The sequence below is a fragment of the Cherax quadricarinatus genome, chromosome 77 (assembly GCF_038502225.1).
Source record: "Cherax quadricarinatus isolate ZL_2023a chromosome 77, ASM3850222v1, whole genome shotgun sequence".
Lineage (NCBI taxonomy): Eukaryota > Metazoa > Arthropoda > Malacostraca > Decapoda > Parastacidae > Cherax > Cherax quadricarinatus.
Window position 1 is genome coordinate 7,727,471 of NC_091368.1, and position 27,527 is coordinate 7,754,997.

General features: G+C 45.5%; 1 protein-coding gene across 2 annotated transcripts in view; it reads right to left on the reverse strand.

Annotated features, from left to right (window-relative positions):
• Positions 1–26,068, reverse strand: part of LOC128701996 (serine-rich adhesin for platelets) — a 94,024-nt gene extending 67,956 nt beyond the window's left edge. Inside the window, exons 1-2 of one of the 2 annotated variants that reach the window (XM_070101476.1) lie at positions 25,709–26,068; positions 5,481–5,527 (exon numbers count right to left, since the gene is read on the reverse strand). The gene's annotated coding sequence lies outside the window, so the exon portion shown is untranslated. The remainder of the gene's footprint in view (positions 1–5,480; positions 5,528–25,708) is intronic. The other variant, XM_053796008.2, reaches the window with a different exon arrangement.
• Between the last annotated feature and the right edge of the window lie 1,459 nt (positions 26,069–27,527).

The following is a 27,527-nucleotide window of genomic DNA, read 5'->3' on the forward strand; positions in this document are numbered from 1 at the left end:
TAGTAGCCAATGCGTGGGGTGACCTGGAGTATCAGTCATGTATGTTAGGAACTAGTGGAGGTGTACATGTTGAAGTTGTGTAGATTAGATAATTGTGAAGTTGTATAAAATCTCAAATAGTTCAGCTAACACTTGACTGGAGTACCGGATTTATTTCAACGAGTAGCATCCTGTCATGTCCTCGGAGGAGGAGGACATGAGAATAATGCTGTAGCATCAGTCATCCTCGCTGAGGCTGGACACTGTGGAATAGTCTGGCAAGCGATGTAGTGGAGGCAGGAACCATACATAGTTTTAAGATGAGGAATGATAAAGCTCGTGGAGCAGGGAGAGGGAGGACCCAGTAGCGGTCAGTGAAGAGGCGGGGACAGGAGCTGTCTCGACACCTGCAACCACAATTAGGCGAGTACAATTAGGTGAGTGTACACACACACACACACACACACACACACACACACACACACACACACAATACAGGTCAAGCGTCTATCGACAAGTATCTAAGATACACGATAACTAAGTATATTTCTTTAATTTAAAACATATGGCCGAGTTGGCGTCTGGGATGAGTTCCCCGTGAAGACCACTAGCACGGGGTCACACTTACTGTTAACTTACCAAGGTAACAGTAAGAAGCTGCCTTGTAAAGTCATCCCCGTGAACTTCAGGTCCAGGTCATTAGCGGGGTTGACTTGTGTTACACTTGCTGTGGCTTGAATCATACATATATACACACACATACAATTGGTTCCCTGAAGTTTTCTTGACTAATGACAATTGTAATTTTCCTAATTCCTCGGTTCTTCCTTCCTCTTTCATTACTGTTGTCTCTTTCTACTTTCTCCTTCCCCCCTTCATTCAATTTATAGCCGCCTTGACCTTTTTTATTACCTCTCCCAATCTTTGATCTCATTCTTCACTCATCCTTGTCCCTTTCTCATGTTCTATGCTATTCTCTCTCTCTCTCTCTCTCTCTCTCTCTCTCTCTCTCTCTCTCTCTCTCTCTCTCTCTCTCTCTCTCTCTCTCTGCACATTTCTGTTATTTCGTCCCAAAGAGTATCATTCTTTCCCACTCATTTTTCAATTTGCTCTTCCTACCATCTATTATCATATCTAAATGTTGCCACCAGTCTTCTTCTCTTCCTTCTTTATCTCGTTTTACATTATTTTCATTTACAGGTTCCTCTGAAGTTCCACAGCCAGGTGAAAATATTGTGTGATGGGGGGCTGTCAGTGATAGCAGGTGGTGGGGGACTGTCAGTGATAGCAGGTGGTGGGGGACTGTCAGTGATGGCAGGTGGTGGAGGACTGTCAGTGATGGCAGGTGGTGGGGGACTGTCAGTGATGGCAGGTGGTGGGGGACTGTCAGTGATGGCAGGTGGTGGGGGACTGTCAGTGATGGCAGGTGGTGGGGGACTGTCAGTGATGGCAGGTGGTGGGGGACTGTCAGTGATGGCAGGTGGTGGGGGACTGTCAGTGATGGCAGGTGGTGGGGGACTGTCAGTGATGGCAGGTGGTGGGGGACTGTCAGTGATTGCAGGTGGTGGGGACTGTCAGTGATGGCAGGTGGTGGGGGCCTGTCAGTGATGGCAGGTGGTGGGGGACTGTCAGTGATGGCAGGTGGTGGGAAACTGTCAGTGATGGCAGGTGGTGGGGGACTGTCAGTGATGGCAGGTGGTGGGGACTGTCATTGATGACAGGTGTTGGGGGCTGTCAGTGATGGCAGGTGGTGGGAAACTGTCAGTGATGGCAGGTGGTGGGGGCTGTCAGTGATGGCAGGTGGTGGGTGGACTGTCAGTGATGGCAGGTGGTGGGGGACTGTCAGTGATGGCAGGTGGTGGGGGCCTGTCAGTGATGGCAGGTGGTGGGGGCCTGTCAGTGATGGCAGGTGGTAGGGCGACTGTCAGTGATGGCAGGTGGTGGGAGACTGGCAGGTGGTGGGGGGACTGTCAGTGATGGCAGGTGGTGGGGGACTGTCAGTGATGGCAGGTGGTGGGGGCCTGTCAGTGATGGCAGGTGGTAGGGCGACTGTCAGTGATGGCAGGTGGTGGGGGACTGTCAGTGATGGGACGACTGTCAGTGATGGTAGGTGGTGGGGGACTGTCAGTGATGGCAGGTGGTGGGGGACTGTCAGTGATGGCAGGTGGTGGGGAGGCTGTCAGTGATTGCAGTTGGTGGGGAGGCTGTCAGTGATTGCAGGTTGTGGGGAGGCTGTCAGTAATTGCAGGTGGTGAGGGACTGTCAGTGATGGCAGGTGGTGGGGAGGCTGTCAGTGATGGCAGGTGGTGGGGAGGCTGTCAGTGATTGCAGGTTGTGGGGAGGCTGTCAGTAATTGCAGGTGGTGAGGGACTGTCAGTGATGGCAGGTGGTGGGGAGGCTGTCAGTGATGGCAGGTGGTGGGGAGGCTGTCAGTGATGGCAGGTTGTGGGGAAGCTGTCAGTGATGGCAGGTGGTGGGGAGGATGTCAGTGATGACAAGCGGTGGGGAGGCTGTCAGTGATGGTAGGTGGTGGGGAAGCTGTCAGTAATGGCAGGTGGTGAATGTAATATCACACTGTACTCATCTACATGTGGTTGCAGGGGTCGATTCACAGCTCCTGGCCCAGCCTCTTCACTGGTCGCTACTAGGGTTGTGTGTGTGTGCTACAGGTGGTAAACGCAGCCTTGGGTTGTACTGTACTGTCCTCGCTACGCCTGGATGAACGCACGTACCCTACGTAGCGCGCACGCGCAGGCAAGCACATACGCATGCGAGCAAGCAAGCAAGCACGCACGCACACGCACACACACACACACACACACACACACACACACACACACACACACACACACACACACACACACACACACACACACACACACACACACCCAACAACATGGCTACTTCCAGAGCTATGGAGAATGTCCTACAAAGAAAGGTTAAGGGAAATCGGCCTGACGACACTGGTGGACAGAAAGGTTAGGGGAGACATGATAACGACATACAAGGTGGGCAGAGATAGGATGTTCCAGAGATGGTACACAGAAACAAAGGGTCACAATTGGAAATTGAAGATTCAGATGAGTCAAAGAGATGTTAGGAAGTATTTCTTTAGTCAGAGTTGTCAGGAAGTGGAATAATCTGGCAAGTGATGTAGTGGAGGCAGGAACTATGCATAGTTTTAAGATGAGGTATGATAAAGCTCATGGAACAGGGAGAGAAAGGACCTAGTAGCAGCCAGTGAAGATGCGGGTCCAGGAGCTATGTATCGGCCCCTGCAACCACAAATAGGTGAGTACATACCAGGTCCACTCTTTCCTTGCTCCAAGAGCTTTATCTTATCTCTTCTTAAGCTATGTATGGATGCTGCCTCCACTACCTCACTCTCCAGATTATTCCACTTCCTAACTTTGACTGAAGAAATACTTCCTAACATCCATGTGAGTCATCTGAATTTTCAGCTTCCAATTGTGACCCCTTGTTGCTGTGTCCCATCTTTGAAACATCCTGTCCCTATCCACGGTGTCAATTCCTTTCAGTATTTAATATGTTGTTATCATGTCTTCCCTATCCTTCCTGTCCTTCAGTGTCGTCAGGTCGATTTCCCTTAACCTCTCCTCCTAGGACAAACCCTTTAGCTCAAGGACTAGTCTTGCTGCAAACCTTCGAACCTCTGCACTTTCTCTTATTTCTTGACGTGCTTGACGAGATGTAGGTTCCACGTATACTGTGTATAAAATCTTGAATGATTCCTTACTCAGGTGTCGAAACGCTATTCTTAGGTTTACCAGGCGCCCATATACTGCAGCAGTTATTTGGCTGATGTGGTCGGTATTATACTCACCCCAACATCCGTTTCCTTGAGTGAGGTTTGCAGTCTTTGGTACCCTAGCCTGTACTCTGCGGTCTTCCTTGATCTTACCTCATCTTCATGACCTTGCATTTGGTAGGGTTAAACTCCAGAAACCAGTTGCTGGACCAGGCTTCCAGCCTGTCCATATTCCTTTGTAGTCCGATCTGATCCTCATCCACTTGAATTCTTGGCATTAACTTCACATCGTCTGCAAACAGGGACACCTCTGAATCTATCCCTTCCGTTATGTCATTCACATATACCAAAAACAGCACCGGCCCTAGGACTGACCCCTGTGGAAAACGCTCGTCACAGGTGCCCACTCTGACACCTCATCACGTACCATGACTCGTTGTTTCCTTCCTGTCAGGTATTCTCTGATCCACTGCAATGGCTTTCTTGTTATCCCTGCCTAATCTCTTGTGCGGAACTGTGCCGAAAGATTTCTTGCAGTACAAGACAATGCAGTCTACCCACCCCTCTCTCTCCTGTCTTCTATCACCTTGTCGTAAAAACTCCAGTTGGTTTGTGACACAGGTGCAACTTCTGGATATCTTTATTGTAGACGTTTCGCCATCCAGTGGCTTTATCAATACAGATTCTAGGACTAGGTGTTCCACCACTCTTCTGATACTCTTCTCCATGACTTTACATACTATACCTGTCAGTGACACTGGTCTGTAGTTTAATGCTGCCTGTCTGTCTCATTTCTTAAAGACTGGGACTACACCTGCTGTCTTCCACACCTCAGGAGTGTTAGTTACCATTTTGTCCTAGGCACATGTCGATTAGACACTAGGCCTGTTGTATATGAGTACGTGTGTGTGTGTGTGTGTGTGTGTGTGTGTGTGTGTGTGTGTGTGTGTGTGTGTGTGTGTGTGTGTGTGTGTGTGTGTTTTGTTGACATGCCAATAACGACTTGTAAAAATAATTTCCGGATATAGCAAGTAAATGACTTACTGGGAGAGTGACTTACCAGGTGTTACCGGGAGAGTGACTTACCAGGTGTTACCGGGAGAGTGACTTACCAGGTGTTACCGGGAGAGTGACTTACCAGGTGTTACCGGGAGAGTGACTTACCAGGTGTTACCGGGAGAGTGACTTACCAGGTGTTACCGGGAGAGTGACTTACCAGGTGTTACCGGGAGAGTGACTTACCAGGTGTTACCGGGAGAGTGACTTACCAGGTGTTACCGGGAGAGTGACTTACCAGGTGTTACCGGGAGAGTGACTTACCAGGTGTTACCGGGAGAGTGACTTACCAGGTGTTACCGGGAGAGTGACTTACCAGGTGTTACCGGGAGAGTGACTTACCAGGTGTTACCGGGAGAGTGACTTACCAGGTGTTACCGGGAGAGTGACTTACCAGGTGTTACCGGGAGAGTGACTTACCAGGTGTTACCGGGAGAGTGACTTACCAGGTGTTACCGGGAGACTTACCAGGTGTTACCGGGAGAGTGACTTACCAGGTGTTACCGGGAGAGTGACTTACCAGGTGTTACCGGGAGAGTGACTTACCAGGTGTTACCGGGAGAGTGACTTACCAGGTGTTACCGGGAGAGTGACTTACCAGGTGTTACCGGGAGAGTGACTTACCAGGTGTTACCGGGAGAGTGACTTACCAGGTGTTACCGGGAGAGTGACTTACCAGGTGTTACCGGGAGAGTAGCCAGTGTGTAGCAGGGAACGTCTCATCTGTAAAATAACATGCACAAATGTTACGTAACATTTTTTGAACAAGTTACAGGAACAGTCCATCACCGATCCACACTGGTTTACCGTTTATTATATAATATATATATATATATATATATATATATATATATATATATATATATATATATATATATATATATATATATAGTAATGAAACCACGAAACAAGTGGTACTGAAACATTTACACACACAACTTTCAGGTGTGCAGCTACACACACACACACAACTGCCAGGTGTGCAGCTACACACACACACACACAACTTTCAGGTGTGCAGCTACACACACACACACAACTTTCAGGTGTGCAGCTACACACACACACAACTGTCAGGTGTGCAGCTACACACACACACACACAGTCAGGTGTGCAGCTACACACACACAACTGTCAGGTGTGCAGCTACACACACACACACAACTGTCAGGTGTGCAGCTACACACACACACACACAACTGTCAGGTGTGCAGCTACACACACACAACTGTCAGGTGTGCAGCTACACACACACACACAACTGTCAGGTGTGCAGCTACACACACACACACAACTGTCAGGTGTGCAGCTACACACACACACACACACACACACAACTGTCAGGTGTGCAGCTACACACACACACACACACACACAACTGTCAGGTGTGCAGCTACACACACACACACACAACTGTCAGGTGTGCAGCTACACACACACACACACACAACTGTCAGGTGTGCAGCTACACACACACACACAACTGTCAGGTGTGCAGCTACACACACACACACAACTGTCAGGTGTGCAGCTACACACACACACACACAACTGTCAGGTGTGCAGCTACACACACACACACACAACTGTCAGGTGTGCAGCTACACACACACACACACACAACTGTCAGGTGTGCAGCTACACACACACACACAACTGTCAGGTGTGCAGCTACACACACACACAACTGTCAGGTGTGCAGCTACACACACACACACACAACTGTCAGGTGTGCAGCTACACACACACACACAACTGTCAGGTGTGCAGCTACACACACACCCACACACACAACTGTCAGGTGTGCAGCTACACACACACACAACTGTCAGGTGTGCAGCTACACACACACACACAGTCAGGTGTGCAGCTACACACACACACACAGTCAGGTGTGCAGCTACACACACACACAGTCAGGTGTGCAGCTACACACACACACACAGTCAGGTGTGCAGCTACACACACACACACAACTGTCAGGTGTGCAGCTACACACACACACACAACTGTCAGGTGTGCAGCTACACACACACACACAACTGTCAGGTGTGCAGCTACACACACACACACAACTGTCAGGTGCGCAGCTACACACACACACACAACTGTCAGGTGTGCAGCTACACACACACACACACACACACACACACACACACACACACACACACACACACACACACACACACCACACACAACTGTCAGGTGTGCAGCTACACACACACACACAACTGTCAGGTGTGCAGCTACACACACACACGCACACACACAACTTTCAGGTGTGCAGCTACACACACAACTTTCAGGTGTGCAGCTACACACACAACTTTCAGGTGTGCAGCTACACACACAACTTTCAGGTGCTCAGCTACACACACAACTTTCAGGTGCGCAGCTACACACACACAACTTTCAGGTGTGCAGCTACACACGCACACAACTTTCAGGTGTGCAGCTACACACACACACACAACTGTCAGGTGTACAGCTACACACACACACACACACAACTGTCAGGTGTACAGCTACACACACACACACACAACTGTCAGGTGTGCAGCTACACACACACACACAACTGTCAGGTGTGCAGCTACACACACACACAACTGTCAGGTGTGCAGCTACACACACATACAACTGTCAGGTGTGCAGCTACACACACATACAACTGTCAGGTGTGCAGCTACACACACATACAACTGTCAGGTGTGCAGCTACACACACATACAACTGTCAGGTGTGCAGCTACACACACACACAACTTTCAGGTGTGCAGCTACACACCTGAGCTTCACTCTCCACCCTTCCTGAATTAAGGAGCAACATTATCTGAACATTTTAAACTACCTAACTGAGGATGTTGGATGTTATCCCAGCCATTTCAGGATAATAATAATATAAATTAATAATAATAATAACAATAACCTTATTTCCTGCAAGTATATGATACAACTTACACAGACCATAGCTCATATCAGTGACATTGTGTACAAAAAGCCGCTTGTTATGCAGAGCATTTCGAGCAAATTTGGTTAATTTTGCCCCCAGGATGCGACCCACACCAGTCGTTTAACACCCAGGTAGGTATTTTACTGCAAGTTGAACACAGACAGCAGGTGTCTTAAGGAAACACGCCCCCATTGTTTCCACCCGTACCGGGGATCGAACCACAGACCTCGTTGCGTGATCTGAGTGCGCTACCAACCCAGCTACGGGAAACTATAAACTGAAAATTTGACGCTGATCGCATGAAGCCTCGTGTTGTACGCAAAATAAAAGGGAAAACATAGAGGAAGAATAAAAAAAATAAAAAAAAAATCCGTCAGCCCCCTAAAAGTCCCCTTTCAGGAACACCTAGTAAGCCACACTGCTGGGCTGTCCTGGGTTATTAACCTTGATTTTCCATTTTCTCTAAGGTTACTAATATTAATTTTTATATGGGTGGACTGGTAAGCCAGTGGAAGGCCTCGATCAGATGACCAAAAGCTCCGGTGGTGGGTCATCATATGACTAAGACTCGCGTCAGGAAACACTTGTCCTGTTTTCTGACAAACCTTACCTAACCTAACCCCAATTTCTGTTATATCTTCAGGGTATACTTTATAAGGTATTTTCGCAGTGTTAATGTTGGTCACGGTGGTTCTTGACGGCAGCTGGCAGCAGCAGAGAGCCTTCTGCTCCCTTTAAAAGCTGGCTGTAAATTACCTGCCAACATCCGTCAATCTTTACCTCCGCCAACTTTCACTGTAGCCAGGCACCCTCAGCTTCCATCCTAGGTACTGCTATGTATTTATTAACATTCAGGTCGCGACATAACAATATCAGAAGCACTGCTGAAGGCCTACTGGCTCTTGCTTCGTAAGTCCTTCTCATATTCAACTATTCTTACTCGTATGTTAGTGTAGACGTGGCTTTTAAAGCATGCATCTTACTGCAACAGCATCATGCATCTTACTGAGGTGAGAGGAAAAGTATCTACATGGGTGGAGGTCACAAATGGGGTGCCACAAGGATTTGTACTCTTCCCCATTTTTTTCCAATTTTTTATATAAATGGTTGACCAGAAGAAATGTATGTATATATATGTATGTATATATATATATATATATATATATATATATATATATATATATATATATATATATATATATATATAGTTTCCAGATGAAACAAAAATTTTATGTAAAATTGATATGAACACGAGTGTATATATTTATGGGAGGATCTGGACACAATGAGCTCATAGAGTGATATATGGTGGAATTTAACGTGGATAAGTGCAAGCTAGAGTAAATGGGAAAAATGGAAATCAGGCCACATGAAGAATATAAACTGACAAAATATTGAAAGTATCAGAGAAAGAAATCTAGGAGTTACTATTAACAAAAAAATATATCACAGGAAGATCGTATAAATAAAACTGCGAGACCCAGAGGCACTGTGCCACTAACAACAATCTTCAACAAGTCTATCGAAACTGGGCAACTACCTGAGGTGTGGAAGACAGTAGATATAGTCCCAGTTTTTAAGGACAGACAGCATTAAACTTCAAACCAGTGTCACTGATATGTATAATTTGCGAAGTCACTGAGAAGATTATCAGAAGAGTGGGGGAGCACCTAGAAATGAATGGCTTGTACACGACAACCAGCACGGTTTCAGGGAAGGGAAATTCTGTATTACGAACCGACTGGAGTTTGACAAGAAGACGGAATTAAGACAAAAGAGAGAGAGAGAGAGAGAGAGAGGAGTGGGTTGATTGCATTTTCTTGGACTGTAACAAGGCTTTCGACGAAGTCCCACATAGAGAGACTAGTGCAAAAGCTACAGGAGCAGGCAGGAATATTAGGAAAGGCCCTTCAATGGATCAGAGAATACCTGCCAGGAACGAAACGAGATATGGTACGTGACGAGGTGTCAGGTGTCAGAATGGGCTCTTGTGACGAGCAGGGTTCCACAGGGGTCAGTCCTAGGGCCGGTGTTTATGGTACATGTGAATGACATTGCGGAAGGGATAGATTCAGAAGTGTCCTTGTTTGCAGACAATGTGAAGCTAATGCGAAGAATTTAGTCGAATGAGGATCAAGCAGAACTAGAAAGGGATCTGAATAGGTTGGAAGCCTGGTCCAGCAACTGGCTTCTGGAGTTTAACCCAACCGAATGCAAGGTGAAGAAGACTGGGGAAGATTAAAGAAGACCGCTGACAGAGTATAGGCTAGGGGGCCAAAAACTGCAAACCTCTCTCAAGGAAAAGGATCTTGGGGTAAGTATAATACTGAGCACATCTGAGGCGCACACATCAATCAGATAACTGCTGCAACATGTGGGAGCCTGGCAAACCTAAGAACAGTATGCAGCACCAGTGTGGAACCCACACCTGGTAAAGCACGTCAAGAAAGTAGATAAAGTGAAAAGGTTTGCAGTAAGACTAGTCCTGGAGCTAAGGGGTATGCCCTACGAGGATAGGTTAAGGGAAATCGACGTGACGAAACTGGAGAACAGGAGGGATAGGGGGGGGGACATGATAACGACATAAAATACTGCGAGGAATTGACAAGGTGGAGAGAAACAAGATGGTTTAGAGATGTGACACAGCAATTGGAAGTTGTAGACTCAGATGAGTCACAGGGATGTCAGGAAGTATTTCTTCAGTCACAGAGTTGTCAGGAAGTGAAAGTCTGGAGTGAGGTAGTGTAGGCAGGATCCTTACACATCTTTAAGATGAGGTATGGCAAACCTCATGGAGCAGAGACTGGACCTAATAGCGACCATCGAAGAGGCGGGGCCAGGAGCTGTCAATCGACCCCTGCAACCACAAATAGGTGAGTACAAATAGATGAGCGTACACACACACACGTGCATAAAATACACACACACACACACACACACACACACACACACACACACACACACACACACACACACACACACACACACACATCGTTCAAGACTCTGTGTACGTCAAGCCCGTATTGGAGTATGCAGCACCAGTATGGAACCCACACCTGTTCAATCACGTCAAGAAATTAGAGAAAGTGCAAAAGTTTGCAACAGGGCTAGTTCCAGAGCTAAGGACAATGGCCTACGAAGAAAGGTTAAATCGGTTTGACGACACTGGAGGACAGGAGGGTTAGGGAAGACATAATAACGACATACAAAATACTACAAGTAATAGACAAGGTGGACAGAGATGGGACACAGAAACAAGGGGTCACAATTGGAAGCTGAAGACTCATCTGAGTCAAAGAGATGTTGGGAAGTATTTCTTCAGTCATAGAGTTGTCAGGAAGTGGAATAGTCTTGCAAGTGATGTAGTGGAGGCAGGAACCATACAAAGCTTGAAGATGAGGTGTGATAAAGTTCATGGAGCAGGGAGAGAGAGGACCTAGTAGCAACCAGTGAAGAGGCGGGGCCAGGAACCGAGTCTCGACCCCTACAGCCACAAATAGGAGAGTAAACCCACACGTGTGTATGTATGTGTGTTGTGGTGCGGGAGGGTTGGCAAACGTGGAAGAGGGACCATCGCCCTGGTGAGAACACCAGATGTTTGTGTGTCTCATCTTGCACCACACTACTGCCTCTCTTGTGTCTCATCTTGCACCACACTACTACCTCTATTGTGTCTCGTCTTCCACACAAACAACACAAATAGTAGTAGTAAACAGAGCAAAATCCAGCATCAGTGAGGTACAACGCTCAGTTCCCCAAGGCACTATCCTGGCACCTCTGCTCTTTCTCATTCTCGTAGCAGACATAGACATAAGCACTCGTCACAGTTCTGTATCATCATTTGTAGATGACACTAAAATAAGCAAGAAAGTCACTACGGTAGAAGACACTGAAAAATTACAGGACGATATACGTGGGGGTTTCCAGTGGGCAGTGGAGAATATGACGTTCACTGGTGACAAGTTCCAGCTGCTTAGATATGGAAAGAATGAAGAACTCAAAAGGAACACTGTATACAAAACTCAAGAGGGTCACCAAATATAACGAAAGGAACACGTAAAAGACTTAGGAACAATTATGTCTTTCAAAGAACACCATAAGACAAAGGTCACGACAGCCAGGAGGATGATGGGTAAGGTATTTAGAATCTTCAAAACAAGGAAAATGGTGTCTATGGTGACACTTTTTAAATCGCTAGAGCTCCCTCATTTGGAATATTGTACAGTGTTGACGGCCCCGTTCAGGACAGGAGAAATATCAGAGATGGAACAAATCCAGAGGTCGTTTACAGCCAGCATAGAGCCAATAAGGCATTTAAATTATTAGGAACACCTTAAATTCTTAAAACACGTGCTCACTGGAGCGGAGGAGAGATACATGATAATAGATACCTGGAAGGTGCTTAAGAGCCTGGTCCAAAATCTGTCATAACAACATACTCATGGAACAGGGAGTGGATCTAGTAGTCGCCAGTGAAGAGGCGGGGTCAGGAGCTATGACTCGACCCCTGCAACCACAATTAGGTGAGTATACTGGAGCGAGAGATATGGGAGGAGGTGCAAGATAATCCCAGTATAAAGCAGGGGTGCGGTGGGCACATTAAGAGAACACTGTATCAACATCCGTGGCCCCAGACTATTCAACAGCTTACCAAAAGATACCAGAAACACTGCTGGAACAAGTGTGAAAGTCTACAAGAGGAAACTGGACAAGTATCTTCACCAGGTGCCAGATCAACCAGGCTGTGAGGGACATGTGGGGCAGCGGGCCTCCAGCAGCAACAGCCTGGCTGACCACGCTAGCACCAGACGAGCCTGGCCCATGGCGGGGCTCCGAGAGTAGAAAATCTCTCAAAACTCAGAGGTATATAGCACACTACTGCCTCTCTTGTGTCTCATCTTCCACCACACATCAAGAGCCCTTCAACAATATTAAGATATTTTCGCCAACATCAAGAGTCTTTCACAACCTCAAGATACCTTCAACATCAAGATCTTTTTCCTCAACATCGAAAGTCTTTCCACAAGCATCAGGGTCCCTTCACCAACATCAAGGGCCCTTCAACATCAAGGTCCCTTCGTCAACATCAAGGGCCCTTCATCAACACCAAGATCACTTCACCATCAAGGTTCCTTGGTCAGCATCAAGGTCCCTTCGTCAACATCAAGGTCCCTTCGTCAACATCAAGGTCCATTCACCAACATCAATGGCCCTTCGCCAACATCAAGGGCCCTCCACCAATATCAAGGTCCCTTCGTCAACATCAAGGGCCCTTCAACACCAAGGTCATTTCACCATCAAGGTTCCTTGGTCAGCATCAAGGGCCCTTCAACATCAAGGTCCCTTCGTCAACATCAATGTCCCTTTATCAACATCAAGGTACCTTCGTCAACATCAAGGGCCCTTCACCAACATCAAGGTCTTCTCACATTAAACTTACGATATTTTAAGATATCAAATAACATTTTTTGCAAGTGCAAACATTAAACTTATAAACACTTCTATTAATGTTTATCAATGTGTATCAATGTTTATTAGTGTGTATCAATGTTTATGTTAATATATAAACATTAAAGGGAAATAGACTGCAGTGGCTTTTTGCAAGAATAAATCAGGATAATCCAGGATAACCCAAGATAATCCAGGATAACCCAAGATAGCGCAGGATAATTCAAGATAACCCAGGATAACCCAATATAATCCAGAATCCAAGATAATCCAGGATAATCCAAGATAATCCAGAATCCAAGATAATCCAGGATAACCCAAGATAATCCAGAATTCAAGATAATCCAGGATAACCCAAGATATTCTAGGATAATCCAAGATAACCCAGGATAACCCAAGACAACCCAGGATAACCCAGAATAACCCAGGATAATCCAGGATAATCCAAGATAATCCAGGATAACCCACGATAACCCAAGATAATAAAGGATAACCCAAGAAAATAAAAGATAACTCAAGATAACCAAGGATAGCCAGGGTGGTTGCTAAGTCTTCTTCCCCAGGATGCCGCCCACACCATACCATTAGGGCTGCACCTATTACTGCTAGGTGAACAGGGACAACAGGTGTAAGGAAACTAACACCCAGGTACCTACTTACTGCTAGGTGAACAGGGACAACAGGTGTAAGGAAACTAACACCCAGGTACCTACTTATTGCTAGGTGAACAGGGACAACAGGTGTAAGGAAACTAACACCCAGGTACCTACTTATTGCTAGGTGAACAGGGACAACAGGTGTAAGGAAACTAATACCCAGGTACCTACTTACTGCTAGGTGAACAGGGACAACAGGTGTAAGGAAACTAATACCCAGGTACCTACTTACTGCTAGGTGAACAGGGACAACAGGTGTCCACATTAAAGCAACGAACACGGTCACATATATCAAACTAGAGCACGGCTCTCCGGGAGAGAGTTGAACACCACAGGTGTTTAACTACTGTAGGATTGCATTCTGCCGAGTGTTTTGTTTATTGTAATCCCCTCCCTTCTCCCTCTCTCTCTCTCTCTCTCTCTCTCTCTCTCTCTCTCTCTCTCTCTCTCTCTCTCTCTCTCTCTCTCTCTCTCTCGGGGGCCTATAGAGATATCTTTATTTAAATTCCTTTACTGCTGTGCGTGTGAGAGGTTAAGGTGAGAGATGGTAACTGTCAGGTGATGGTAACTGTCAGGTGACGGTAACTGTCAGGTGACGGTAACTGTCAGGTGACGGTAACTGTCAGGTGACGGTAACTGTCAGGTGACGGTAACTGTCAGGTGACGGTAACTGTCAGGTGACGGTAACTGGCAGGTGAGGGTAACTGGCAGGTGAGGGTAACTGGCAGGTGAGGGTAACTGGCAGGTGACGGTAACTGGCAGGTGACGGTAACTGGCAGGTGACGGTAACTGGCAGGTGACGGTAACTGGCAGGTGACGGTAACTGGCAGGTGACGGTAACTGTCAGGTGACGGTAACTGTCAGGTGACGGTAACTGTCAGGTGACGGTAACTGTCAGGTGACGGTAACTGTCAGGTGACGGTAACTGTCAGGTGACGGTAACTGTCAGGTGACAGTAACTGTCAGGTGACAGTAACTGTCAGGTGACAGTAACTGTCAGGTGACAGTAACTGTCAGGTGACAGTAACTGTCAGGTGACAGTAACTGTCAGGTGACAGTAACTGTCAGGTGACGGTAACTGTCAGGTGACGGTAACTGTCAGGTGACGGTAACTGTCAGGTGACGGTAACTGTCAGGTGACGGTAACTGTCAGGTGACGGTAACTGTCAGGTGACGGTAACTGTCAGGTGACGGTAACTGTCAGGTGACGGTAACTGTCAGGTGACGGTAACTGTCAGGTGACGGTAACTGTCAGGTGACGGTAACCGTCAGGTGACGGTAACTGTCAGGTGACGGTAACTGTCAGGTGACAGTAACTGTCAGGTGACAGTAACTGTCAGGTGACAGTAACTGTCAGGTGACAGTAACTGTCAGGTGACAGTAACTGTCAGGTGACAGTAACTGTCAGGTGACAGTAACTGTCAGGTGACAGTAACTGTCAGGTGACAGTAACTGTCAGGTGACAGTAACTGTCAGGTGACAGTAACTGTCAGGTGACAGTAACTGTCAGGTGACAGTAACTGTCAGGTGACAGTAACTGTCAGGTGACAGTAACTGTCAGGTGACAGTAACTGTCAGCTGTGCTGGAAGGTGACCTTTGATGTTGTCTCAGCTGATGAACCTTTAATGGAATACCTGATGTGCTGATTGTCCTACTGAAGTCTCCCAACTCAGGCTGACACTACTGAAGTCTCCCAACTCAGGCTGACACTGCTGAAGTCTCCCAACTCAGGCTGACACTGCTGAAGTCTCCCAACTCAGGCTGACACTGCTGAAGTCTCCCAACTCAGGCTGACACTGCTGAAGTCTCCCAACTCAGGCTGACACTGCTGAAGCCTCCCAACTCAGGCTGACACTACTGAAGTCTCCCAACTCAGGCTGACACTACTGAAGTCTCCCAACTCAGGCTGACACTACTGAAGTCTCCCAACTCAGGCTGACACTACTGAAGTCTCCCAACTCAGGCTGACACTACTGAAGTCTCCCAACTCAGGCTGACACTGCTGAAGTCTCCCAACTCAGGCTGACACTGCTGAAGTCTCCCAACTCAGGCTGACACTGCTGAAGTCTCCCAACTCAGGCTGACACTGCTGAAGTCTCCCAACTCAGGCTGACACTGCTGAAGTCTCCCAACTCAGGCTGACACTGCTGAAGCCTCCCAACTCAGGCTGACACTACTGAAGCCTCCCAACTCAGGCTGACACTACTGAAGCCTCCCAACTCAGGCTGACACTACTGAAGTCTCCCAACTCAGGCTGACACTACTGAAGTCTCCCAACTCAGGCTGACACTACTGAAGTCTCCCAACTCAGGCTGACACTACTGAAGTCTCCCAACTCAGGCTGACACTACTGAAGTCTCCCAACTCAGGCTGACACTACTGAAGTCTCCCAACTCAGGCTGACACTACTGAAGTCTCCCAACTCAGGCTGACACTACTGAAGTCTCCCAACTCAGGCTGACACTACTGAAGTCTCCCAACTCAGGCTGACACTACTGAAGTCTCCCAACTCAGGCTGACACTACTGAAGTCTCCCAACTCAGGCTGACACTACTGAAGTCTCCCAACTCAGGCTGACACTACTGAAGTCTCCCAACTCAGGCTGACACTACTGAAGTCTCCCAACTCAGGCTGACACTACTGAAGTCTCCCAACTCAGGCTGACACTACTGAAGTCTCCCAACTCAGGCTGACACTACTGAAGTCTCCCAACTCAGGCTGACACTACTGAAGTCTCCCAACTCAGGCTGACACTACTGAAGTCTCCCAACTCAGGCTGACACTACTGAAGTCTCCCAACTCAGGCTGACACTACTGAAGTCTCCCAACTCAGGCTGACACTACTGAAGTCTCCCAACTCAGGCTGACACTACTGAAGTCTCCCAACTCAGGCTGACACTACTGAAGTCTCCCAACTCAGGCTGACACTACTGAAGTCTCCCAACTCAGGCTGACACTACTGAAGTCTCCCAACTCAGGCTGACACTACTGAAGTCTCCCAACTCAGGCTGACACTACTGAAGTCTCCCAACTCAGGCTGACACTACTGAAGTCTCCCAACTCAGGCTGACACTACTGAAGTCTCCCAACTCAGGCTGACACTACTGAAGTCTCCCAACTCAGGCTGACACTACTGAAGTCTCCCAACTCAGGCTGACACTACTGAAGTCTCCCAACTCAGGCTGACACTACTGAAGTCTCCCAACTCAGGCTGACACTACTGAAGTCTCCCAACTCAGGCTGACACTACTGAAGTCTCCCAACTCAGGCTGACACTACTGAAGTCTCCCAACTCAGGCTGACACTACTGAAGTCTCCCAACTCAGGCTGACACTACTGAAGTCTCCCAACTCAGGCTGACACTACTGAAGTCTCCCAACTCAGGCTGACACTACTGAAGTCTCCCAACTCAGGCTGACACTACTGAAGTCTCCCAACTCAGGCTGACACTACTGAAGTCTCCCAACTCAGGCTGACACTACTGAAGTCTCCCAACTCAGGCTGACACTACTGAAGTCTCCCAACTCAGGCTGACACTACTGAAGTCTCCCAACTCAGGCTGACACTACTGAAGTCTCCCAACTCAGGCTGACACTACTGAAGTCTCCCAACTCAGGCTGACACTACTGAAGTCTCCCAACTCAGGCTGACACTACTGAAGTCTCCCAACTCAGGCTGACACTACTGAAGTCTCCCAACTCAGGCTGACACTACTGAAGTCTCCCAACTCAGGCTGACACTACTGAAGTCTCCCAACTCAGGCTGACACTACTGAAGTCTCCCAACTCAGGCTGACACTACTGAAGTCTCCCAACTCAGGCTGACACTACTGAAGTCTCCCAACTCAGGCTGTTACTGAAGTCTCCCAACTCAGGCTGACACTACTGAAGTCTCCCAACTCAGGCTGACACTACTGAAGTCTCCCAACTCAGGCTGACACTACTGAAGTCTCCCAACTCAGGCTGACACTACTGAAGTCTCCCAACTCAGGCTGACACTACTGAAGTCTCCCAACTCAGGCTGACACTACTGAAGTCTCCCAACTCAGGCTGACACTACTGAAGTCTCCCAACTCAGGCTGACACTACTGAAGTCTCCCAACTCAGGCTGACACTACTGAAGTCTCCCAACTCAGGCTGACACTACTGAAGTCTCCCAACTCAGGCTGACACTACTGAAGTCTCCCAACTCAGGCTGACACTACTGAAGTCTCCCAACTCAGGCTGACACTACTGAAGTCTCCCAACTCAGGCTGACACTACTGAAGTCTCCCAACTCAGGCTGACACTACTGAAGTCTCCCAACTCAGGCTGACACTACTGAAGTCTCCCAACTCAGGCTGACACTACTGAAGTCTCCCAACTCAGGCTGACACTACTGAAGTCTCCCAACTCAGGCTGACACTACTGAAGTCTCCCAACTCAGGCTGACACTACTGAAGTCTCCCAACTCAGGCTGACACTACTGAAGTCTCCCAACTCAGGCTGACACTACTGAAGTCTCCCAACTCAGGCTGACACTACTGAAGTCTCCCAACTCAGGCTGACACTACTGAAGTCTCCCAACTCAGGCTGACACTACTGAAGTCTCCCAACTCAGGCTGACACTACTGAAGTCTCCCAACTCAGGCTGACACTACTGAAGTCTCCCAACTCAGGCTGACACTACTGAAGTCTCCCAACTCAGGCTGACACTACTGAAGTCTCCCAACTCAGGCTGACACTACTGAAGTCTCCCAACTCAGGCTGACACTACTGAAGTCTCCCAACTCAGGCTGACACTACTGAAGTCTCCCAACTCAGGCTGACACTACTGAAGTCTCCCAACTCAGGCTGACACTACTGAAGTCTCCCAACTCAGGCTGACACTACTGAAGTCTCCCAACTCAGGCTGACACTACTGAAGTCTTCCAACTCAGGCTGACACTACTGAAGTCTCCCAACTCAGGCTGACACTACTGAAGTCTCCCAACTCAGGCTGACACTACTGAAGTCTCCCAACTCAGGCTGACACTACTGAAGTCTCCCAACTCAGGCTGACACTACTGAAGTCTCCCAACTCAGGCTGACACTACTGAAGTCTCCCAACTCAGGCTGACACTACTGAAGTCTCCCAACTCAGGCTGACACTACTGAAGTCTCCCAACTCAGGCTGACACTACTGAAGTCTCCCAACTCAGGCTGACACTACTGAAGTCTCCCAACTCAGGCTGACACTACTGAAGTCTCCCAACTCAGGCTGACACTACTGAAGTCTCCCAACTCAGGCTGACACTACTGAAGTCTCCCAACTCAGGCTGACACTACTGAAGTCTCCCAACTCAGGCTGACGCATTTCAGCACATTGTTTGAGCACCATCCCACGTTTTCTTGTCATATTCCATATGACAAGAAAACATAGCTAGCTGGTGTTCCCACAATGTAACTATCATATAGATTAGTGCAGCAACACACTGCTGGTGTTCCCACAATGTAACTATCATATAGATTAGTGCAGCAACACACTGCTGGTGTTCCCACAGTGTAACTATCATATAGAATAGTGTAGCAACACTGCTGGTGTTCCCACAATGTAACTAACATATAGAATAGTGTAGCAACACTGCTGGTGTTCCCACAATGTAACTATCATATAGAACAGTGTAGCAACACTGCTGGTGTTCCCACAATGTAACTATCATATAGAACAGTGTAGCAACACTGCTGGTGTTCCCACAATGTAACTATCATACAGAATAGTGTAGCAACACTGCTGGTGTTCCCACAATGTAACTATCATATAGAATAGTGTAGCAACACACTGCTGGTGTTCCCACAATGTAACTATCATACAGAATAGTGTAGCAACACTGCTGGTGTTCCCACAATGTAACTATCATACAGAATAGTGTAGCAACACTGCTGGTGTTCCCACAATGTAACTATCATATAGAATAGTGTAGCAACACTGCTGGTGTTCTCACAATGTAACTATCATACAGAATAGTGTAGCAACACTGCTGGTGTTCTCACAATGTAACTATCATACAGAATAGTGTAGCAATACTGCTGGTGTTCTCACAATGTAACTATCATACAGAATAGTGTAGCAACACTGCTGGTGTTCCCACAATGTAACTATCATACAGAATAGTGTAGCAACACACTGCTGGTGTTCCCACAATGTAACTATCATACAGAATAGTGTAGCAACACTGCTGGTGTTCCCACAATGTAACTATCATATAGAATAGTGTAGCAACACTGCTGGTGTTCCCACAATGTAACTATCATTCAGAATAGTGTAGCAACACTGCTGGTGTTACCACCATGTGACTATCATATAGATAGTTTTGCTAAAACAAATCTTTTTTGGGGGCTGTGAAGGGTCTCTTGATTCAAGGAACTGGATCTGACCTCTCATTCCTTGGAATGAATCCAACGGCCTCACATTCCTCCAGGCGCTTTATAACCCCGACAGGTTTGTCGTTCCTCCCTGAATGTCATAATATGCACCTCATATCCATCCTGTGGATGGCAGAGCAGGAACACAAGAATACACACTAGGCCTAGGACTAGGCCTCAAAAGGATTAACAGGAGTACATCTGGGTTTAAGTCTACATTTTGTCTTATCTGTTGCAGCAAATTTAAGAAATTTTCTTAATATATCTGGTATCATAATTTCATTACCAAGATACCTTGACGTATCACATAGGTTATTATACTATTTCTATATTCCTCAATAAGTGGGCAATTAAGCACACAGTGATCAAGATAGTGACTATAGTACTGGCCACATACTTTGTATTTAGTGTGATGATCATCAGTGTGTCTACCGAACTACCAGAAGTACTTGTAACAGCCTAAGTCTGTGTGATAACACTGCAAATAGCTCCATATTTTTTTTAATCGGGTGGAAGTGTTGCACCCGTAGGGGTTATACAGCGTCCAGGTAATGTGAAGTATTCAGGCTTGATCCACGGGGAGGATGAATCCAGTTCCCTAGATCAAGAGCCCCTTACCGGCATCAAGGCACAGAGGCAAGTACCTTTGTACCTTTGATGAGTTCCAAAATTTTCTTCTAGAGCCCGGCCATGGGCCAGGCTCTTCTGATACTTGTCTGGTCAACCAGGCTGTTGCTGTTGATGGCCCACAAGCCCATATATATCCACAGTCTGGTTGATCTGGCACCATAAATATACTTATCTTCGTTCATGTGGTGTCTCGTAGCTCGATCGCTAACGTACTCAGCTCACACACTGAAGTCCGGGGATCGATCCCTCCGGTAAGGCTGGAAAACATTAGGATGTGTTTCCATAAGACACCTGCTGTCACTGTTCACCAATCAGTGCATAGGTACCTGGGTGTTAGTCGACTGGTGTGGGTCGCATCCTGGGACAAAACTGACCTAATTTGCGGGAAATGCTCAGCAAAACAAGCGGCCTTCTATAATAGCAATATGTCATTGATATCAGCTAGTCCTGTATACCTTGTATATGTACTTGTAGACAAAGATTATTTATTATTTATAACAGCGAGTTACTGATCAGCTTAGGTTTGTAACAGCAGTCCTGTCATTCACATTATTTACTTCCCTCCCGATAGTATATATAACTCCAGACACAGATGCACCACGATTATGTTCAACTTCTACTTTCTTCCGTCATGCTTTCTTTGGATAAATTCTCGTGTTTATCATGTAGGAGCAATTCAGCGTTTGATGGAATCCCTGGGAATTGTACATTAATTCCTCTCTCCGATTTGTAAATATCTATATCTGAGTTCTTCACTCAGTATGTTCTTCGTCATTGATGACACAGAGTCAGTAATAATCACAGTCAAGCTCAGTGTCATAAGTTAGCTTTAATGCCATTAGGCTGACAGTTAATTCAATTTGTAATGTAGACGCCCAGTTGTTAATTATTAACTTAGCATGGTTGATATAGTTGTTAACAAGGGAGAAAGGTGGCAAGAAGAGCAGGTGCAGCCCTGCCAGTACATCTGCCAATACATTTTCCAACTTTTTTTTTTTGCTTAGTACACCAGGGGAATGTCTCTCCCTTACTCTATATGAGTGTTACATGATGGGAACACACGCTAGCTATACACAAATAACCCGCACATAGAAGAGAGGATCTTACGACGACGTTTCGGTCCGACTTGGACCATTTACAAAGTCACACTAACCAGAAGTGGAGCAGGACGGCTATATATAGGCAGGAAGAGGTAGTGGTGGTCCAAGTCGGACCGAAACGTCGTCGGAAGCTCCTCTCTTCTATGTGCGGGTTATTTGTGTATCGTTCCAGTCACGGTATTGTGCCTTTTTTGTTATTCACGCTAGCTATGTTTCTCAATCATATTGTAATCGCACAGGATAAGCTTCATAAATAAAGTAATTATCACCCTCAGCTGAGGGCTCGTGTAGGGCAGTGAAGGTATGCGAGGTAGCCTCGTGCTGTAGTCATCTTAATGCTTGTATACATTATAAGTAATTCCAGTTGTCAATAAATTTGTACTTCAATTTTCCCCCAGTACTTGTCTAGCTAGTAATTCACAAAAAATGTTCTAGACAACCCATTTGCTATCAATTTCCCTCAGTGACAAAAGGCATCGTAAAAAGTACTTGAGGTGGTCAGTCCTTCAGTCTGGAGAAGAGCTCAGCTCCATGGTTTGGAACGACATAGTATTTTATATAATTTTCAAGATGTCCTGTACATGGCTAGCAAGTCCTCTCTTCTACAATTATCAACATCGTTGCCTCCAACACTGAGGCAGATAATTGGGTTCCTCCCATTACATGTCATATGTAACCTGCTAAGTATATCCCCCATCCCAGCCCCAGGAATATACACTCTTGTATCTTCTTACTATCCATGTTGCTAAAACGCTGTCGATATATCTAATCTGCGAGTCTCCAACAATAATGTTCTCATATCTGAGTTGCATTTCTCCTGCTGCATAGCTACTTCCACTACTACTACAAGTGGTAGTGGTAGTAGCTATGCAGCAGGAGCTAGCAGATATGCAGTGGTAGTACTACTACTAGTAGTAGTACTACTACAAGTAGCAGTACTACTACTACAAGTAGCAGTACTACTACAAGTAGCAGTACTACTACTACAAGTAGCAGTACTACTACTACAAGTAGCAGTACTACTACTACAAGTAGCAGTACTACTACAAGTAGCAGTACTACTACTACAAGTAGCAGTACTACTACTACAAGTAGCAGTACTACTACTACAAGTAGCAGTACTACTACAACAAGTAGCAGTACTACTACTACAAGTAGCAGTACTACTACTACTACAAGTAGCAGTACTACTACTACTACAAGTAGCAGTACTACTACTACTACAAGTAGCAGTACTACTACTACTACAAGTAGCAGTACTACTACTACTACAAGTAGCAGTACTACTACTACTACAAGTAGCAGTACTACTACTACTACAAGTAGCAGTACTACTACTACTACAAGTAGCAGTACTACTACTACTACAAGTAGCAGTACTACTACTACAAGTAGCAGTACTACTACTACAAGTAGCAGTACTACTACTACAAGTAGCAGTACTACTACTACAAGTAGCAGTACTACTACTACAAGTAGCAGTACTACTACTACAAGTAGCAGTACTACTACAACAAGTAGCAGTACTATTACTACAAGTAGCAGTACTATTACTACAAGTAGCAGTACTACTACAAGTAGCAGTACTATTACTACAAGTAGCAGTACTATTACTACAAGTAGCAGTACTATTACTACAAGTAGCAGTACTATTACTACAAGTAGCAGTACTATTACTACAAGTAGCAGTACTATTACAAGTAGCAGTACTATTACTACAAGTAGCAGCAGCACTACTGCAAGTAGCAGCAGCACTACTACAAGTAGCAGCAGCACTACTACAAGTAGCAGCAGCACTACTACAAGTAACAGTAGCACTACTACAAGTAGCAGCAGCACTACTACAAGTAGCAGCAGCACTACTACAAGTAGCAGCAGCACTACTACAAGTAGCAGCAGCACTACTACAAGTAGCAGCAGCACTACTACAAGTAGCAGCAGCACTACTACAAGTAGCAGCAGCACTACTACAAGTAGCAGTAGTACTACTACAAGTAGCAGTAGTACTACTACAAGTAGCAGTAGTACTACTACAAGTAGCAGTAGTACTACTACAAGTAGCAGTAGTACTACTACAAGTAGCAGTAGTACTACTACAAGTAGCAGTAGTACTACTACAAGTAGCAGTAGTACTACTACAAGTAGCAGTAGTACTACTACAAGTAGCAGTAGTACTACTACAAGTAGCAGTAGTACTACTACAAGTAGCAGTAGTACTACTACAAGTAGCAGTAGTACTACTACAAGTAGCAGTAGTACTACTACAAGTAGCAGTAGTACTACTACAAGTAGCAGTAGTACTACTACAAGTAGCAGTAGTACTACTACAAGTAGCAGTAGTACTACTACAAGTAGCAGTAGTACTACTACAAGTAGCAGTAGTACTACTACAAGTAGCAGTAGAACTACTACAAGTAGCAGTACTACTACAAGTAGCAGTACTACTACTACAAGTAGCAGTACTACTACTACAAGTAGCAGTACTACTACAAGTAGCAGTAGCACTACTACAAGTAGTAGTACTACTACAAGTAGCACTAGTACTACTACAAGTAGCACTAGTACTACAAGTAGCCCTACAACAACTACCACCACAGGTACTATTACTACAAGTCACACCTAGTAACAGAGTGATGGAGTTGAGGTTCTCCACAACTGCTGATTTAACCTTACACAGCCTGAGATTAATTTACTTTTTGCCCTCCATTTGATAATCATTACAACCACTTGTCCTCTCCCTTGGTACCATGATTATGAATCCTGTCATGGTAATACTATTACGATTTCGTGAGTCTGTAATAAAAGCATAGGCTATACTATATAATGCATTAGAAATATCTTACCAAGACAGGACTCACAACAATAGATCCAAAGTTGGACAAATTTAGAATTAGTGAGAATACAGAAAAGCAGAGGCTTGGGAAATATAGATGTTGAGGAGTAAAAACCTGTCAAACCCAGCTTGAAAAAGATAGGTTGTACAGATAGAAGAATGGGTGTGCGTAGGTATGAATTAGACCTGCCTAGCATAGGCCAATAGATTACTGGCCCATGCTAGGCAGGTCTAACCTATCCTGAGCTAAATATCCTTGGAGATCTGGGAGTATTATAGTACGTAAGGTTTAAGAATCTGTCAATCTGTAAGCTTGGATAAGCTTCGAGTCTGTAAGCTTTGACAAGCGCTTTAATGAAATGATTATCAGAGCACATAGTGGAAAATTAGGTCTTGCTTCTCAAGGAGGAAAATCGGAAACTGAAAAATGCGCTTAGATAAGTGTAGCAAGGAGCGTGTTGTGGGTGGAGTGTGAAGGATCCTGGATGATAGTTACAAGTTAACTGCTGCCTTAACCACCCTCGTGTAGCAGACGTCATGCCCAACTTTACACTGAATAAACTACCTTCATTACTGCTTAATCTATGACGTTATAATAATAATAATAATAATAATAATAATAATAATAATAATAATAATAAAATAAAATAATTAATAAAATAATAAATAATAATAATAATAATTATACAATCAAAATTAAGTGCTAAACCCACAAGGGTCAATACTACTACTACTACTAATAATAATTATATTATAAAGGGGGAGTACTAAAACCGTAGGGCTCAAGGAGGAACTGGGCTATGAAAGGCACCCGAGTCTGATCCGTGGAAGGGGAAGGTTGCTCCCATTTCTTGGACTAAGAGCACTTGTTATGACGGCATTGAACTTAGAGAACACTCACCAATGTGAGAACAGCAGATTGTGTGAATCCCACTTGGACCAGCCAGACGGGTTTACCGCTTCACCAAGTATAACATTCACATGGACAAAAATATTTACACCGTTTTCTTAAGCGATTCCTTTTTTTCTGTATAATTTGTTCACTTAACTATAAGGTATTTTGTTCAAATTGTACCCAAAGGTAATCTGTTCATTTTAAACTGAAAGATTACTTTACGGTGGGAAATATAATTCAGTGAAACAAGGTGAGCATTCCTCATCCACAGTCATGCCACAATATAATCTAAACGGAATTAAATTGCACAGATGTGGACGATTCACTCAAGAGTGTTGGGAGAGGCAGCGACACAACCTCACTTACTCATTGCTGCAGGGTAACTGAGGCTTTAAACTTAAACATCTCACACCTGCCAGGCGCATATTGCTGCCTTGCCAGACGTAACATTTTTATTTTTATTATTATTATTATTGTTATTATTATTATATTCTTCTTCTTCTGTTGCACTATGACATACATCATACTTACTGGAACATAACATACATCATACTTACGGGAATATAACATACATTATACTGGAACATAACATACATCATACTGGAACATAACATACATCATACTGGAACATAACATACATCATACTGGAACATAACATACATCATACTGGAACATAACATACATCATACTGGAACATAACATACATCATACTGGAACATAACATACATCATACTGGAACATAACATACATCATACTGGAACATAACATACATCATACTGGAACATAACATGCATCATACACATTAATACAGATAATATATACAAATCATTCAATTGCCTTCATCATTCACTATAGTTCAACTCATTAGGTACCAGGAAATAGTGAGGAAAGTGAGTGAAGGAGTGGATGATAGTGTAACATGCACCACTAGCATATTACTAGTCAGTGGGTGTTAGTGTAACATGCACTACCACTAATTTGTTAGTGGTCAGTGGGTGTTAGTGTAACATACACAAACACCAATAACATGTTAGTGGTCAGTGGGTGTTAGTGTAACATACACAAACACCAATAACATGTTAGTGGTCCGTGGGTGTTAGTGTAACATACACTACCACTAATTTGTTAGTGGTCAGTGGGTATTAGTGTAACATACACATACACATACACAAATACCACTAACATGTTAGTGGTCAGTGGGTGTTAATGTAACATACACATACACAAACACCACTAACATGTTAGTGGTCAGTGGGTGTTAGTGTAATATACACTAACATGTTAGTGGTGAGAGCCGAGTCATAGATGACAATACTGACAGGTTAGTATATTCGTCACCCTGTACTCAGTGTTCAAGAGAAAGTGTGCTGAAGATACTGCTAGGTGTTTGTACAAGTGTGTGTTAGAAGAGTTAGTACTAACAGTGGTGAACAGGTAACACTAACAGCATCATAATATTGATGGTACACAATATAACTCCAGCTGCTTAATCACATTTCTGCTCTAGTAAATAAGGTGTGGCCTCGTGCCTAGGCTGTGTGCTTGAGGGACTGACCGCCTCATACTATGGCTGACGGACTGATGATGCCAAAATTAATTCTTCCACTGCCCCTAGCCTTATATTCTTCTGTATTCGACTGAAGAAGCCTGTTGTGCAGGCGAAATGTTTTGGAAATAAGGACACTCAGGAGTTGCACATAGGTGTTATTCATCAGTACCAGCGGTGCCGTGTTCTGCCATGTTCGGTTGGTAGCGCACTCAGCTCACACAGTGTCCATGGCTCGATCCCCAGTATGGGTGGAAACATTGGGCGTGTTCCCTTACA